The sequence below is a fragment of the Manis javanica genome, chromosome 14, assembly GCF_040802235.1.
Source record: "Manis javanica isolate MJ-LG chromosome 14, MJ_LKY, whole genome shotgun sequence".
NCBI classification, from domain to species: Eukaryota; Metazoa; Chordata; class Mammalia; order Pholidota; family Manidae; genus Manis; species Manis javanica.
In genome coordinates, this window is record NC_133169.1 from 19,463,433 (window position 1) to 19,479,422 (window position 15,990).

Genomic DNA, 15,990 nt, shown 5'->3' on the forward strand with positions numbered 1-15,990 from the left:
AAAGTCTTTAAAGGAATGAGGTTTATAATACCAAGTGCTGTGTATAGTTTTCAACATTTTGATGACTTTAACTGTTGTATTTTATTTTTACTTTCATATTTTCAGAATTGTATTTATTTTCCTTACATGCAATAATGAGTAAGAAGTGGAATATTTTCCTAGATTTTCACACAGCCAGATTTTCCCATGTTTTGGGTTGAACCACAGGAAATTACCATTTTCAGGGTCAAAAATGATTGACTACTGGCAATTTTATATTCTTCAACTCATGTTAATATATACAGACATTTGAATATTAAAGTCACTATCATACACTCAAAAAGTGTTTATCCTTTTATTCCGGCTTTTCAGCCAAGACTACATGTAATTCTAGAAATAAAGGTAATTTTTTTTTTGCCTTTTTCTACAAGCACTAAAATACATGTATTTGCATAGTTCTGGTGTCACTGTGAAAAAGAATTTGTCATGTCACCTACTTATGTCCTTTTTGAGAAATTTAGCAACAGGGATCTACTGAAGCAGCCTGTCCAACTTATAAATGCCACATTTTTATCTCAACATATAAACCATAAATGCCACAATTTATCCTGAATATCTAGCTGCTGAAGATTTGCTATGATCTATGTCCTCATTTGTTAGACTTAAACAGATGTAGACACACGTACAGCAGCTTATCTAACTGGATACTGGTCAGAATAATTTTATGGATCAAATTATGTCCTATAAAAATTAACTTCAGTAAAAAGACATTTAAGCCTCTGTGTTCAGGATGAGCAAAATATTTACTAGAATAATGAGAGCAATATTGAAATCAAATTTTGATAGAACTAAAAACTAAACCAAGAGTAATGAGAATACATTTATAAAAAAGTTTTTGAAATCCTATGCTATTTAAATACAGGTAGAAATATCCAGGCATGGTATTTGTGACACAAAGAATATCAGTGTAAAAATTGGTTTATTTACAAGGAATAATAGAATATATACAATTTCCAGATGATTTCTGATCTTTTTAAAATCATTATTATAAAATAAGTAACATTTCACATATATATCTGAGAGTACAGAAGAGTGTAAAGACATTACTAGTGTCCGCTTACTGGGAAAGATGGGCTAGCAAAAGGGTCATATGAATTGCCCACTTAATGGATATGCACCAGGATATTCCTAGGTATTTTATTTGGTGCACTCAGGGAAGCTAAGGCTTATTCAAAGTGAGAAGGCCTGATGAAGAGGACACTTTCTTTCCAGGGACCTTTGCAGGTAGCTGGTTAATTGATCACTTACTCAACCATAGCACAGAACAATAACAGAAGCCAGCTAAAGGCAAATACCTCTGTCTCACTGTAGGCAATATAGAGTTCCCACGGCTGGGATGCGCACCTGACGCTGACCCACCTGGAGAAGGCAATGCGTTCTCATTACTCCTCACGGTGCACGTGCAGGCATGAGCTCAGGCCTATTGAGCATGCGCGGGCTTTGTGATGCCTCAAGGTGCATGTGCATCAAGAGCTCAGGCCTGTTTATGGAGCATGCGCGGGCTTTGTGATGCCTCAAGGTGCATGTGCATCAAGAGCTCAGGCCTGTTTATGGAGCATGCGCGGGCTTTGTGACGCTTCACGGTGCATGTACCTCCAGTCAGGTCTGTCTATCGAGCATGCGCGGGCTGAGGTGACTTGTTGGGCAGTCACTTGTGTCTGCGCTGCAGTACTGGACCTCCACCCTGCTCCCTGTGCAGACCGTGCTGCCTGTGGATGCGGCAAATGGAATCTCAGCGCGCCACCGGCCTCCGCGAGAATGAAGCTGGTATGAATGTCTGGCCATTTTAAAGTCTTGCTGAATCCGGTAGGAACCTGCCAGGAGCTGAGCTCCTGCGCTACGCTCATTATACGTCCTTTGTCTTCTTGTTTTCTACTCATATCTTCCTGACTTTTTGGGACCTGTTTTAAACTCCGTTTTTCAAAATCCACCCAAATCCATTATTTAGGAGACTTATGACGGTGTGTGAAATGCCTATAGCTAGAAGTTCGACATGTAAGTACAATGAATTGTAATCATTTTGGGATGAGATGAGATGCCACATATAATAAAGTGTTAAATACAGTTTTATACAAATTATATCATATAATCTTCACAACAACACTATGAGACAGGGTGTTATTTTTTTAGATGATAAAATCCACAGCTCAGACAAGTTTTTTATGATGTACTTCAAATTTGTTGTTAGAATCTCTGTTCCGTTACAGGGTGTATCAGACACTTGTCTACCCTTACCGTCTTGGTCAAACCCACCAGTGTTGCTCGCCTTGGATAGTCTGGTCTTCTACTTTCATCCCTACCCCTGGAGTCTGTTAGAAGCATAGAAGAATATTATACAGTAAATTCAGATATGTAACAATTCAGTTTAAAATCCTCAGATGGCTTCCCCTATCACTTAGAAAGACAAAAATCTTATAGTCTGTAAGGCTCTGTAAGACTTTACCTTCACTGTGCTTCCTGTCACTGTACCCTTAGGTTATTCTGTTTCTGGCTCACTGGCATTTTTACTCTTTCTCAAATAAGCCTCTTTAAGGCCTGAATCATGTGAGCGCTTTTCCCTCCTGTATAGGAGGTTACTTGGCCAATCAGGCCTTGCCTAGCTCTCCTACATAAAACAGCAAGTTCACTCCCATTCTCTGGTTTCCCATGTCCTCTACTATTTTTGTTATCTCAGCTTTTATTTTCATTTGTATATTACATGTACTTCTTTATTGTTTACTATCTGTCATTCTGACTACAATGTAAAGTTCTCAAGGGTTGAGACTATATCATTCACTGCTATATCTTAGTGCCTGGCATAATGCAGACGCATAGCACGTACACAAAGAGTTGTTGAGTTAATCTGTGATCCACTTCTTGTCAGTCGTTCGGTCTAAGGAAGTCATGGTAAAATAATCTAGGAAACAATTGTTTCAGGAATCGTTTTGTGACATCAGTATAGCCAATGTTACATAAAAGGAAGTTGGGATTCTGGGAATTTTTTCCTCTTGCTAAGATAGTGAGACGTCAGAAAAGACTCTCTCCCTTCTGCCTGTACTTTTTCTTCATGGAAAGTGATATCTGGAACTGCTGTGGTGGTTATATGATAAGCCTGTACATACCATGAATACTGTGGATGTCAACGAGAAGAGGTGGGAAGAAATTTGGTATCACTTTTGAGCTCCAAATCAGTTACATTGAAGAATATCCTATCTCTGAGGTTTTTGATGCACGAGTTAACATTTCCTTGCTGCTTAAGCTTGAGTTACAGCTCTCCTATTTGTGGCTAAAACATCATGCCTTCTGCCTCCCCCACCATAAAGAGTGGAATTCAGCCCTTGAATCAGACAGAACTTGCCATGGGACTTGTTTTGGCCAATGATAAATTACAATTGTGACCAAAGCAGGAATTTACAAAGCACTGGGGAACTGGGGCATTCATGCTGGCGACATTTGGAACTCTGTAATGGCCAGTATGTGACCAAACCCAGGCTCATTCACTCAGTGAAGAGAGAGACACTAAATGCTGAGAGATGCACAATTGCTACCATTGAGTTAGATGACAGCCAAATGCCAAATGTGTAAGTAAAGCCATTGACCGCTTGCTGACTGCCAATGTTTGAAACAAGCCAAGCCCAGCAGATGCACTGCTTAGCTGAACCAAAGCCAAATTGCTGCCCACAGAAATGTGGACTAAGCATATAGGTATTATTCATAACACTAAATATTGGGTAGACTGTAACACACCAAATCTAAATGCTACACCATCTTGACTGATATATACAGTGACAAAGTAGAGTTTGTTTGTTTAAACAACCACCCTTTCTACCTTAGCAACTGTAGTAGTAAAGCAAACCTACATATATAGTCAAAGGTGAAGTTAAAAAGGGGATAATAAAAAAGACTGAAGCAAGCATGATTTTGTTAGTGATGTGAAGACAAGTAGACCAGGTTGTAATACCACAGTGAGAGAATTTTCTGTCCTAAATGTCACAAATAATAATATGAGGAAAATTACTTCTAATAATCAAAAAACTTGGAGATAATTCTAATCTCAATTTGTATTTCTAGGGCCCCATTCTTTTGTTAGAGTCACAGTGGATCCTAGCCCACTGCTTTCCAGTTTCACTTTTGCCTAACAACTAGTTCTTACAGAGGAGGTGGCATCCTAAAGGGAAGCTGCCTATCTGCCTAAGCATTCAATCATCTAGTAAACTTGACATGCAGCAAAAATACAAAAATAAATTGAATATCTGGAATAATTGATGGGTTGTTATTTGGATGGTATTACATATCGCAAGCACATTGGTCTTGTTTCTTGAGGATGGAATGACATGTGCTCTGATGAAGATGTGACACAGGCTTGCCTTTCATACTCCTGTCCTGACTTTCCTCCCTGGCTTGCTCTAGGCAAACTAGCATTCCAATTTGACTATACATTTTTAAAAGTTTTGTTTTATAATTGCTTTGAGTCAGTCTCAGTGGATTTCATTATAATTTTCTTGGATTAGATCTGAGACATGAGTATTCCGTACTCAAAGTAGTTTAAACAACTTCCCACATGGTTCACATGAGGTTAGAAATAACCAGGAAATCAAACTCCGAAATTCAAAACACCTTTGCTATCTACTTTAATAACTAGGATACTCCTTAATTTCCAAAACCTCTCAACTTTGTGTCTTTCTTTTTAACCAGAGATGATTTTCTTTATGCATAAGCAAGATGTTTTCCTTCTTTAATTTTCCCTTCCCTCTTTATTCACGTTAACTTTTCTTATACTACACTGTGTTAGAATATAGTAAGTTTTCAATTAAATATGAACAAGATATCCAGAGATCCTCTTTTATTTAAAAGGCTACTTTTATTTTCTGTATCTTGTGGCAAGTCACAATAAATTAGGATGACACACTTTTCAGTTTACAATGAAAATGAATGAATACCTGGCCTCTAGTCTTTTCTCTCCCTAAGACTTACAGAATTCAGTCTTATAGAAGAGTATGAATTCTCTTCTACCTTTCCAAACATATCTTGACCCCTGTCTCCTTCTTTAACCCATATACCACCATTAATGCAGTTCATTGCTCTGGGAACATTCCACGGTTTTACATGTGCCTTTCACACAAGTTCTTATTCTGCCTGAGTTAGCTTCCCCTCACATCTTCCTAATGAAGTCAAACACCATTTCAAATTTATCTCAGTATGATGACTTTTCAGCAGAGTTCTCTGTTCCTATATAACTTTATATATACCTTTGTTATAGAATTTAATATATTGCTATTGGTTTATACTATTTTGTACTTCCTGAGGGCCACATGTAAAACAAGATGGTATACAGAGAATTCACTTTGTATTCCAACTACTGTTCTCAGTGCTTTACCAAATGACAGTGTATAATAATATACACTGATGGAATGTATTGATGCAGGTATAGACACTCATATGAAGAACAGGACAAAGATTTCTATGTGTGTGTGTGTGTGTGTGTGTGTGTGTGAGTTTTTAAAAAATTCTGAGTATCTAGGAATACTCTTCTAAGATACCCTGTTCACACACCAGATCTGAGCCCATCAAACCCAAACAAGAAGAGGGTGTGAAGAGTCACCAATAGATGAAAGAATAGTTATCAGTGCGCTTAGAGGAATAATCAATAAGAACAATTTGGGGCCAGTAAAGCAATATGAATCCCTCATCTCCAAGTCCACATCTAGTAACTACTGACTACTACCCACTTTCCTAGTGTAACTGTTATCCTTACTTTATATAAATGGGATCATGCAGAGTTAATTTATTTTTCTTAGTGTCTAAAGGAAATTCATCCTCATTTTTGTTTTATTTTTCTAATTCTTCATTCTATAGTATTCTATCTTAATATAGTACAGTATACCTATTCTATAATTGATATGTCTTTCCATCATTTCCAGATGGGGGATACTAAAAATACTCTTTATGCCTTGTGGCATCATAAGTATGAATTCTGTTACTTGAAATTGCTAGTCATAGGGCACAGTCACAGAATTGTCATGCACACAGCAGCAATGCCTATGCCTCATGCCTAAAAGACTTGTTTTTTTTTTTTAAGTAACATTTGGCAAGGATACTTTTATGATGACAGGATAATTACTTCCCTGAGTTGTATGGTAAAGTATTGAGTTGTAGAGTTGTATTGAAGTGGTGTTTTCTCTTCTTTTAGTAGTAGTGATTAGTAGGGTTTATAGTTTTTAGAGACAAATGTTGAAATTCCATTCATGACTACTCAGGGTAAAATGTCTGTCTTAGAACATCAAAATTTACAATATGAAATGAAAAGGGACAGAATGGAATGAGTAACAAATGGCTATGTAGAGTAGAAATTATAAATTAGAAAGGATGCTGGGATCATAGTCATACTGTGAAATGGTCAGTGTTAAGTTAAATAGATAAGATTAGTTTGCGTGAGAAAATAGCAAAGAAAATCTTACATTTAAAGTTTAATTTAATAGTCATATGCAGGATTAATTATAGGGAAGAGCATGGTCAGTTGGAAGGCTTTTAAACCATTTAAAATTAGTAGTTACTGAGCCCAGAAATGAAGAATGGAAATAGAGTGTGTGTGCATGTGTCTTTAGGGCTGTATGTTTGTGAACAAATAGAACTAACAGAAGCAATACACAGTGTGAGAGAACTGACAAGACATAAAACTAATTGTAGGTAGCAGTGGAACAGAATGCAGCAAAAATTATGTTTAGTCTTGGGTAATGGCAAAGCACATATGTGAGAAATTCAAGGAGAGGTTATTTGGTTCAGACACACTGCATTTTGTCAGATCCTGACATCTCAACATGAAATTATCAACCAAAAGAGAATTAAGGGCTTGACAGAATTAAGCAGAATTAAGCAGCCTGAGCTAGCAATGAGAATAACTAACAGGAGAAAAATGGGGACTCTCAAGGCACCCCTATTTAATTTTAAATAAAATTTAAAATGATTGAAAAACAATTCCACAGATGTTCAAAGAATGTTCTTCCCTTGAGACTATTTGTAGACCCACTGGTTTAATCATATGACATGTTGAGCTAGTTAATATATAAACAGCATTCCAGCAAGATTTCAAAGCTCTCTTGCCTAAACTCCTAGCAAATAATTGCCAGAATGCAATTAGAGCTTACATACTTCACCTTTGATATCTGAAGCCAGAAATATGTAAATGTGTTTAGCTTAAATTATCTATAGGACTTCAGGACTGGGTGAATGATTGAATTCTTTCTAAACTAGCTTAGTGTTACATTCATTTTTCTATATCCTATTTATGCTTAGGGACAATTTTACATAAACATGTGTATAAAATGAAACACCTGTTTTTATAGTTTTCTTTTAGCCTTTTATTCCCCCAAATTTCTTAACAGTGCACATAATTATCTTTCTATAGGCATAATAATATATTCAGAATCCAAATCACTTTCCATATGTTATTTATATTAATTAACTTTTTGTGTATTAATAGGTACTTCAGATTAACTTCCAATCCAAAATAATATATTTTATTATTTGGGTATCTTCCTAAGATTTATTTTATAGTAATTAATAGGGTTTACTGTTGTCAATAATAGTGACATATTATTTTTCCTAAGTATGAATTTTAAATTTGTAAATTCTTAAGAATCAAGATCTTAAATTTTTACAATCTTAAACTCTATATTTAGCCAAGAAGAATATTAATTCTACTAAAAAAAAGTATGACATTAACTACATTTTAGAATACTCCATTTGTGTGCAACTATACTAGACTTTAATGATTTCCAAAAGCTATATTGATCTATTTTTTATAGTATTTATCTTACAGTTATGAAAAGTATATCATAGCAATGTAAAAAATGTTGCTATACACAAGATATCCAATTAATGTTTTATTTCAAAATTTTCTGATCAAAACTTAGAAAAACAAAATTTGGACTCTATCAAAGTACAAAATAAGATGGAAAAAAATGAACTTAATATGAAAATATAAGGAAATACATTATCAAAATTATTTTTTTGATAAAATTATTTGCACAAATATCTAAAAAAGGGAAAGACAACATTTCAGGAAAAGATAGAATTTTATTTAAATTATTTAGCATTAAAAACTAGCCAATTAACTACTTTATCTTGTTTTTATTAGATCATTGTCATATTTACCTAATTATGATATGCAAAATCAACTGAGCTTTTTGTTTTTCTGTTATGTTCTATAACCAACAAATATTGAATACTCTGAGCTCAGCCAAGTGCTAGGTGATCCTACATGGAAATAATGATAAACATTGTAGATGTTTATAATTTAGTCTGGAGAAAAGTTACACGTGTTAGAGAAAATTGAGAATGAAGTACATTTTTCTGTTCATCTGTTATTTTGTATAACTTAATGTCTTTTAGAAAGGAGGGAAAACAATGTTTAGATAAAAAGACTTATGCGCACAAAAGTGAAAGTATAACTATTCTTGCAGTGCACTGAAGTGGCTGTACTAGTTTTCTATGTTGCTTAACAAATTAGTGATTAACACAACATAATTATCTCAAAGTTTCCTTGGGTTCCAAGTCCAAGCATAGCTTAACTGGTTCCTCTGCCTAGAGTTCCCAAGGGTGAAGTCAAAATATTGTCTGTAGCAGGTTCTTACCTAGAGTTTGGGGCTCTTTTCCTCACTTGCTCAGGTTGTTACCAGAAGTCATTGTTTTTGATGACAAAGCTGAGGCCTTCAGAGGCAGCCCCTCCATAGTTAGTTCACCACATGGGTGTTTGTATTTTCAAGGCCAGCAGGAGAGAATTCCTCCGGCACTAATATTTGTCTGTCAGATAACGCATGAACTCTGCCCAAGAAAATACCTCTTTTGAGTACCTGAAAGTTAAGTAGGGAATTTAATTACACCTGCAAAATTCCTTGACTTTTGCCATAATCTAGCAGTTAGAAAAAAATCACATCTGCTCACACTTGAGGGGATGGATTACACAGAAATGTGGAAAATTGGGGGCAAAAAATCAATTCATTTTAGAATTTTCCTGAGCAGGGAAATTGTAGTAACAGGGATAAGTGTGAATTTTAGCATTATTCCCAGACAACTGACATATGTGTATTTAGACCATAAGTTCTATAATAATATTCATTCTGAATGATTTATAATATCAATAATGATGGTTGGGTAAGGAAAATTAAAAAGAACAGATGCTATAAATATCACAAAAACTTAAATTATGCTAGGTTCTTCAACTTTCTCTAAATTGTATTAGGTAATATGATTCAGAAGTCATGTTTGTTATATGAGCAAAATCTAACTTACATGTTGTTTAATTTTCTAATGGCATTATTTATAGATTCATTTACTTATTCAACAGTTATTGACTATCTGAAGTATGCCTGTAAATGTGCTAGATGCTTAAAAGGAAACATTCCAAGAAATGATAAAGTCGCAGTTCTCCCAAAATTCATCATCGCTAGTAGTACATACCAACTAAGTATACAACCATATTCATATGGAGTTAGAACTAGTGGGTGTTTAGGTCTGATAAAAGGAGATGGAATGGTAAAGTAAGGTTTCAACACTTAATACAGAAGCAGTATCTTGAGGCAATACTCTTTGTATATTGGAAAGATATATGAATGAATACATACACAGGCACACCCATATATATATGTTTCTGTAGAGGAAAAGTGAACTTAATGTATTATTATAAAGTTAGAGAACAGTCCCAGAGACCACCCTCGCTTCTGACACCAACTGTAATTCTGTCCGACTTCAAGACGATCTTGTTTTGATAATTCACTAGAAGGACACTCAGACTCAAAGCGGTCATGGTTTATTATAGTAAAGGATACAAACTAAAATCAGCCAAGGGAAGAGGCACATGGGACAGAGTCCAGGACAGTTCCACACACGCAGCTTCCACTTGTCCTCTCCCTGTGAAATCACTGTACCAAATATCTTGGCAACAATTTGTGACAGTTTGTACAGTATTGCCTACTGGCAAAACTTACTTGAGCCTTGGTATGAGAATTTTTATTGCGTCTTGGTCACGTAGACATGGTTGGTTCCTTATGTCGCTCACCTCACTCTCCAGACCTTTCTGAGATGGAACTGATATGCATGAACCAAAAACCCTGCTAAAAATCCTGTCATTTGATTACCTGTTGTAGCTCAAGGTCCTAAACAAGGACACTTATTAGGTGCTCTCATTATGACACTCACAGAGCTCAGAGGTCCCTTGCCATAGATATTGTAAAAATACGTAAATCTTATATTCTCTAAGTCTCTTTGAATGAAAAAATAATATTTATTGAGGACGTATTATTTCAAAGGCCTTGGGCATTGTTACCATGTCATTTTCCTTAATTCTTTCATTCTTCCAAGAAGAATATTAAACAGATACTGTAATTATCACCTTCTATAGTTGAAAAAATTAATCATACTCCACAATCAATCATACAATTTTTGTGGAATTAGTTCTGGTCTAAGAACTGAAGTGTCTCATACTCAGCCTAGAGTTTAAACTTTCACATACTACTGCCTACCAAGTCAGCATGCATTTACCAAAAAGACAGGTTTTCCAGATACAGCAGATAAAAATACAGGACATCCAGTGAAATCTGAACTTCAGGTAAACAATGGATAATGAATAATTTATGAGTATGTCTCATGTAATATTTAGGACATACTTATACCCTCCCCCCACAAGTTCTTTATCTGAAATACAATTTAACTAGGCATCTTGTATTTTTTCTGACAACTCTACAAACAAGTAGTCTTGTAAACAAGGCTTAGAGATCTAATCATGAACACTTGCACTTGAAAGATAGTTAAAGTCTCTGTGAGATCAGAGATCATTCCTCAGCAAGCCGAATTTCAAATGCCTTGATCATTTATTGTGTCTCATAAATAAGAAAATATTACACCAAGGAGTTACTGGAAGGGGACATTCTGCTAGATAATGTATTATTTCTGCTATAGTCCAGTGCATGGCAACAGCAGTAATAGCCAACTACAGCTATGTGTTTTATCTATTAGAATTTTCTGACTGCCTGTGTTGACTAATTCTATTCTGTTTAGTGCTAATATTTTCCCTCAGTGTGCTAGTCTTTCACTTTAATAGTTTTAGTGTTATATATTAATGAGCTGAGAGTCAAGTTAAGTTAAATAGCTATTTAATTAATTTGTGAATGACATAATTTTCATAATTTTAATTCTTCCAAATATTTTTTCACAGTTTTCACCATTTAGTGAATAAATGAGAGATATATGTTTTCTAAGAATTGCAAACGAAGGATGTTGGTTGATACACTAAATTGCTTTCTCCCCTTGCTTTGTGTCCCTTGAGACTTTTTAATCTACTTAATATACCTATACACCAACTTCCTACTCTACCAATTAACAATTCATTGCCTAATTATCTCCTCCAACTGAGAACTCTACCTCTTTAGAATAATTTCCCCCTTGTTATCATTCTTTTAAAGGTATTATTTGTATGCCTTAGTAAGTGATTTCTAGTAATTTGAATTGCATTCAAGTAATTCACCTTATTATAACAGGCATTTTTAAGTTTTCCTTAGAATTTTGTTATTGAAAGAGGTCCACTGTTATTTCTAAAGCCATTTCAGAATTATCAGTCCCTTAGAATTTTATAAAATGTTTTAAAGTCTCTTTTCAATGCAGAAATCTAAAACAATTCTGGGATATTAAACATATGGTGGAAGATTTCATCATTTTTTACAAATGACTCATGGAATGAATATTCTAGATAAGGAATATTATTTTGTGATTCTGAGTATTTAGAAAATCAAACAAATATATTTGCATTGTAAAGTTTTGTAGAAGTCTGTATCAAGTAGCCAAAAGGGAATAATTAGTGTCCAGACTGGTCCTCCCACTGTAAGGTGATATAAGGAGAGGGCAGTGGTTTCCACGTGACGCCATGCAGCTGCCTGGGTTCCCATTTAGCCTTGCCCACATGCCATGCCCTGGCTGGCATACCCTTCTCAAATGTCCCCTCTTGTGTGAACACCGTAAAACTCATCCCTCTTTTACCCTCATACTCATCGGCCTTTATACAGCACTTTCATTTCGCAAACTCAGCCTAGTCCACTGCCAGAATAAATAAGAGTTAATTGGAAAAAGACTATAAAATTATAAATTTATTTTTATTTTTTATTTTTTATTTTGGTATCATTAATCTACAATTACATGAAGAACATTATGTTTACTAGGTTCCCCCCTTCACCAAGTCCCCCCCACATATGCCTTCACAGTCTGTGTCCATCTGCATAGTAAGATCCTGTAAAATCACTACTTGTCTTCTCTGTGTTGTGCAGCCCTCCCCGTACCCTACACACACTATACATGCTAATTGTAATGCCCTCTTTCTTTTTTCCCACCTTTATCCCTCCCTTCCCACCCATCCTCCCAAGTCCCTCTCTCTTTGGTAACTGTTAGTCCGTTCTTGAGTTCTGTGATTCTGCTGCTGTTGTGTTCCTTCAGTTTTCCTTTGTTCTTATACTCAACATAGGAGTGAAATCATTTGGTACTGGTCTTTCTCTGCCTGGCTTATTTCACTGAGCATAATACCCTCTAGCTCCATCCATGTTGTTGTGAATGGTAGGATCTGTTTTTTTCTTATGGCTGAATAATATTCCATTGTGTATATGTACCCCATCTTCTTTATCCATTCATCTACTGATGGACATTTAGGTTGCTTCCATATCTTGGCTATTGTAAAGAGTGAAGCGATAAACATAGGGGTGCATCTGTCTTTTTCAAACTGGAGTGCTGCGTTCTTGGGGTAAATTCCTAGAAGTGGAATTCCTGGGTCAAATGGTATTTCTGTTTTGAGCATTTTGGGGAACGTTCATACTGCTTTCCACAATGGTTGAATTAATTTACATTCCCACTTGCAGTGTAGGAGAGTTCCCCTTTCTCCACAACCTTGCCAACATTTGTTGTTTGTCTTTTCGATGATGGCTATCCTTACTGGTGTGAGGAATTATCCCATTGTGGTTTTAATTTGCATTTCTCTGATGATTAGCAATGTGGAGCATCTTTTCATGTGCCTGTTGGCCATCTGAATTTCTTCTTTAGAGAACTGTCTATTCAGCTCCTCTGCCCATTTTATAATTGGATTATTTGTTCTTTGTTTGTTGAGGTGTGTGAGCTCTTTATATATTTTGGATGTTAATCCTTTATTGGATCTGTCATTTATTAATATAATCTTCCATACTGTAGGATACCTTTTTGTTATATTGATGGTGTCCTTTGCTGTAGAGAAGTTTTTAGCTTGATATAGTCACACTTGTTCATTTTTACCTTTGTTTCCCTTGCCCAGGGAGATATGTTCATGAAGAAGTCACACTTGTTCATTTTTACCTTTGTTTCCCTTGCCCAGGGAGATATGTTCATGAAGAAGTCACTCATGTTTATGTCCATGAGATTTTTGCCTATGTGTTTTTCTAAGAGTTTTATGGTTTCATGACTTACAGTCAGGTCTTTGATCCATTTCAAATTTACTTTTGTGTATGGGGTTAGACAGTGATCGAGTTTCATTCTTTTACATGTAGCTGTCCAGTTTTGCCAGCACCATCTGTTGAAGAGACTGTCATTTCCCCATTGTATGTCCATGGCTCCTTTACTGTATATTAATTGGCCATATATGTTTGGGTTAATGTCCGGAGTCTCTATTCTGTTCCACTGGTCTGTGGCTCTGTTCTTGTGCCAGTACCAAATGGTCTTGATTATTGTGGCTTTGTAGTAGAGCTTGAAGTTGGGGAGCGAGATCCTCCCTACTTTCTTCTTCCTTCTCAGGATTGCTTTGGCTATTCGGGGTCTTTGGTGTTTCCCTATGAATTTTAGAAGTATTTGTTCCAGTTCATTGAAGAATGCTGTTGGTAATTTGATAGGGATTGCATAGAATCTGTATATTGCTTTGGATTGGATGGCCATTTTGATGATAATAATTGTTCTTAGCCAGGAGCATGGGATGAGTTTCCATTTGTTAGTGACCTCTTTAATTTCTCTTAAGAGTGTCTTATAGTTTTCAGGGTATAGGCCTTTTACTTCCTTCGTTAGGTTATTCCTAGGTATTTTATTCTTTTTGATGCAATTGTGAATGGAATTGTTTTCCTGATTTTTCTTTCTATTAGTTCATTGCTAGTGTATAGGAAAGATACAGATTTCTGTGTGTTAATTTTGTATCCTGCAACTTTGCTGTATTCCGATACTAGTTCTAGCAGTTTTGCAGTGGAGTCTATAGGGTTTTTTGTGCACAATATCATGTCATCTGCAAATAGTGACAGTTTTACTTCTTCTTTACCAATCTGGATTCCTTGTATTTCTTTGTTTTGTCTGATTGCCATGGCAAGGACCTCCAGTACTACATTGAATAACAGTGGGGAGAGTGGGCATCCCTGTCTTGTTCCCGATATCAGAGGAAAAGCTTTCAGCCTCTCGCTGTTCAGTATGATGTTAGCTGTGGGTTTATCATATATGGCCTTTATTATGTTGAGGTACTTGCCCTCTGTGCCCATTTTGTTGAGAGTTTTTATCATGAATGGATGTTGAATTTTGTCAAATGCTTTTTCAGCATCTATGGAGATGATCATGTGGTTTTTGTCCTTCTTTTTGTTGATGTGGTGGATGATGTTGATGGATTTTTCGAATGTTGTACCATCCTTGCATCCCTGGGATGAATCCCACTTGGTCATGGTGTATGATCCTCTTGATGTATTTTTGAATTCGGTTTGCTAATATTTTGTTGAGTATTTTTCCATCTATGTTCATCAGGGGTATTGGTCTGTAGTTTTCTTTTTTGGTGGGGTCTTTGCCTGGTTTTGGTATTAGGGTGTTGTTGGCTTCATAGAATGAGTTTGGGAGTATTCCCTCCTCTTCTATTTTTTTGAAAACGTTAAGGAGAATAGGTGTTATGTCTTCTCTCTTTGTCAGTCTTGGAGGGTTGTATTTTTCTAGGAAGTTTTCCATTTCTCCTAGGTTTTCCAGCTTGTTAGCATATAGGTTTTCATAGTATTCTCTAATAATTATTTGTATTTCTGTGGGGTCCGTCATGATTTTTCCTTTCTCGTTTCTGATTCTGTTGATGTGTGTTGACTCTCTTTTTCTCTTAATAAGTCTGGCTAGAGGCTTATCTATTTTGTTTATTTTCTCAAAGAACCAGCTCTTGCTTTCATTGATTTTTGCTATTGTTTTATTCTTCTCAATTTTATTTATTTCTTCTCTGATCTTTATAATGTCCCTATGTCTGCTGACCTTAGGCCTCATTTGCTCTTCTTTTTCCAATTTTGATAATTGTGACATTAGACTATTCATTTGGGATTGTTATTCCTTCTTTAAATATGCCTGGATTGCTATATACTTTACTCTTAAGACTCTTTTGCTGCATCCCATAGAAGTTGGGGCTTTGTGTTGTTGTTGTTATTTGTTTCCATATATTGCTGGATCTCCATTTTAATTTGGTCATTGATCCATTGATTATTTAGGAGCATGTTGTTAAGCCTCCATGTGTTTGTGAGCCTTTTTGTTTTCTTTGTATAATTTATTTCTAGTTTTATACATTTGTGGTCTGAAAAGTTGGTTGGTAGAATTTCAGTCTTTTGGAATTTATTGAGGTTCTTTTTGTGGTCTAGTATGTGGTCTATTCTGGAGAAGGTTCCATGTGCACTTGAGAAGAATGTGTATCCTGTTGCTTTTGGGTGTAGAGTTCTATAGATGTCTATTAGGTCCATCTGTTCCAGTGTGTTGTTCAGTGCCTCTGTGTCCTTACTTATTTTCTGTCTGGTGAGTCTGTGCTTTGGAGTGAGTGGTGTGTTAAAGTCTCCCAAAATGAATGCATTGCATTCTGTTTCCTCCTTTAATTCTGTTAGTATTTGTTTCACATATATTGATGCTCTAGTATTGAGTGCATATATGTTTATAATGGTTATCTTCTCTTGTTGGACTGACTCCTTTATCATTATATAATGTCCT

General features: G+C 35.7%; 1 long non-coding RNA gene across 1 annotated transcript in view; it reads left to right on the forward strand.

The window, feature by feature from the left end:
- The first annotated feature begins 1,638 nt into the window (after positions 1–1,638).
- Positions 1,639–15,990, forward strand: part of LOC140845919 (uncharacterized) — a 98,943-nt gene continuing 84,591 nt past the window's right edge. Inside the window, exon 1 of the long non-coding RNA XR_012124837.1 lies at positions 1,639–1,845. This is a non-coding gene — a long non-coding RNA (uncharacterized lncRNA). The remainder of the gene's footprint in view (positions 1,846–15,990) is intronic.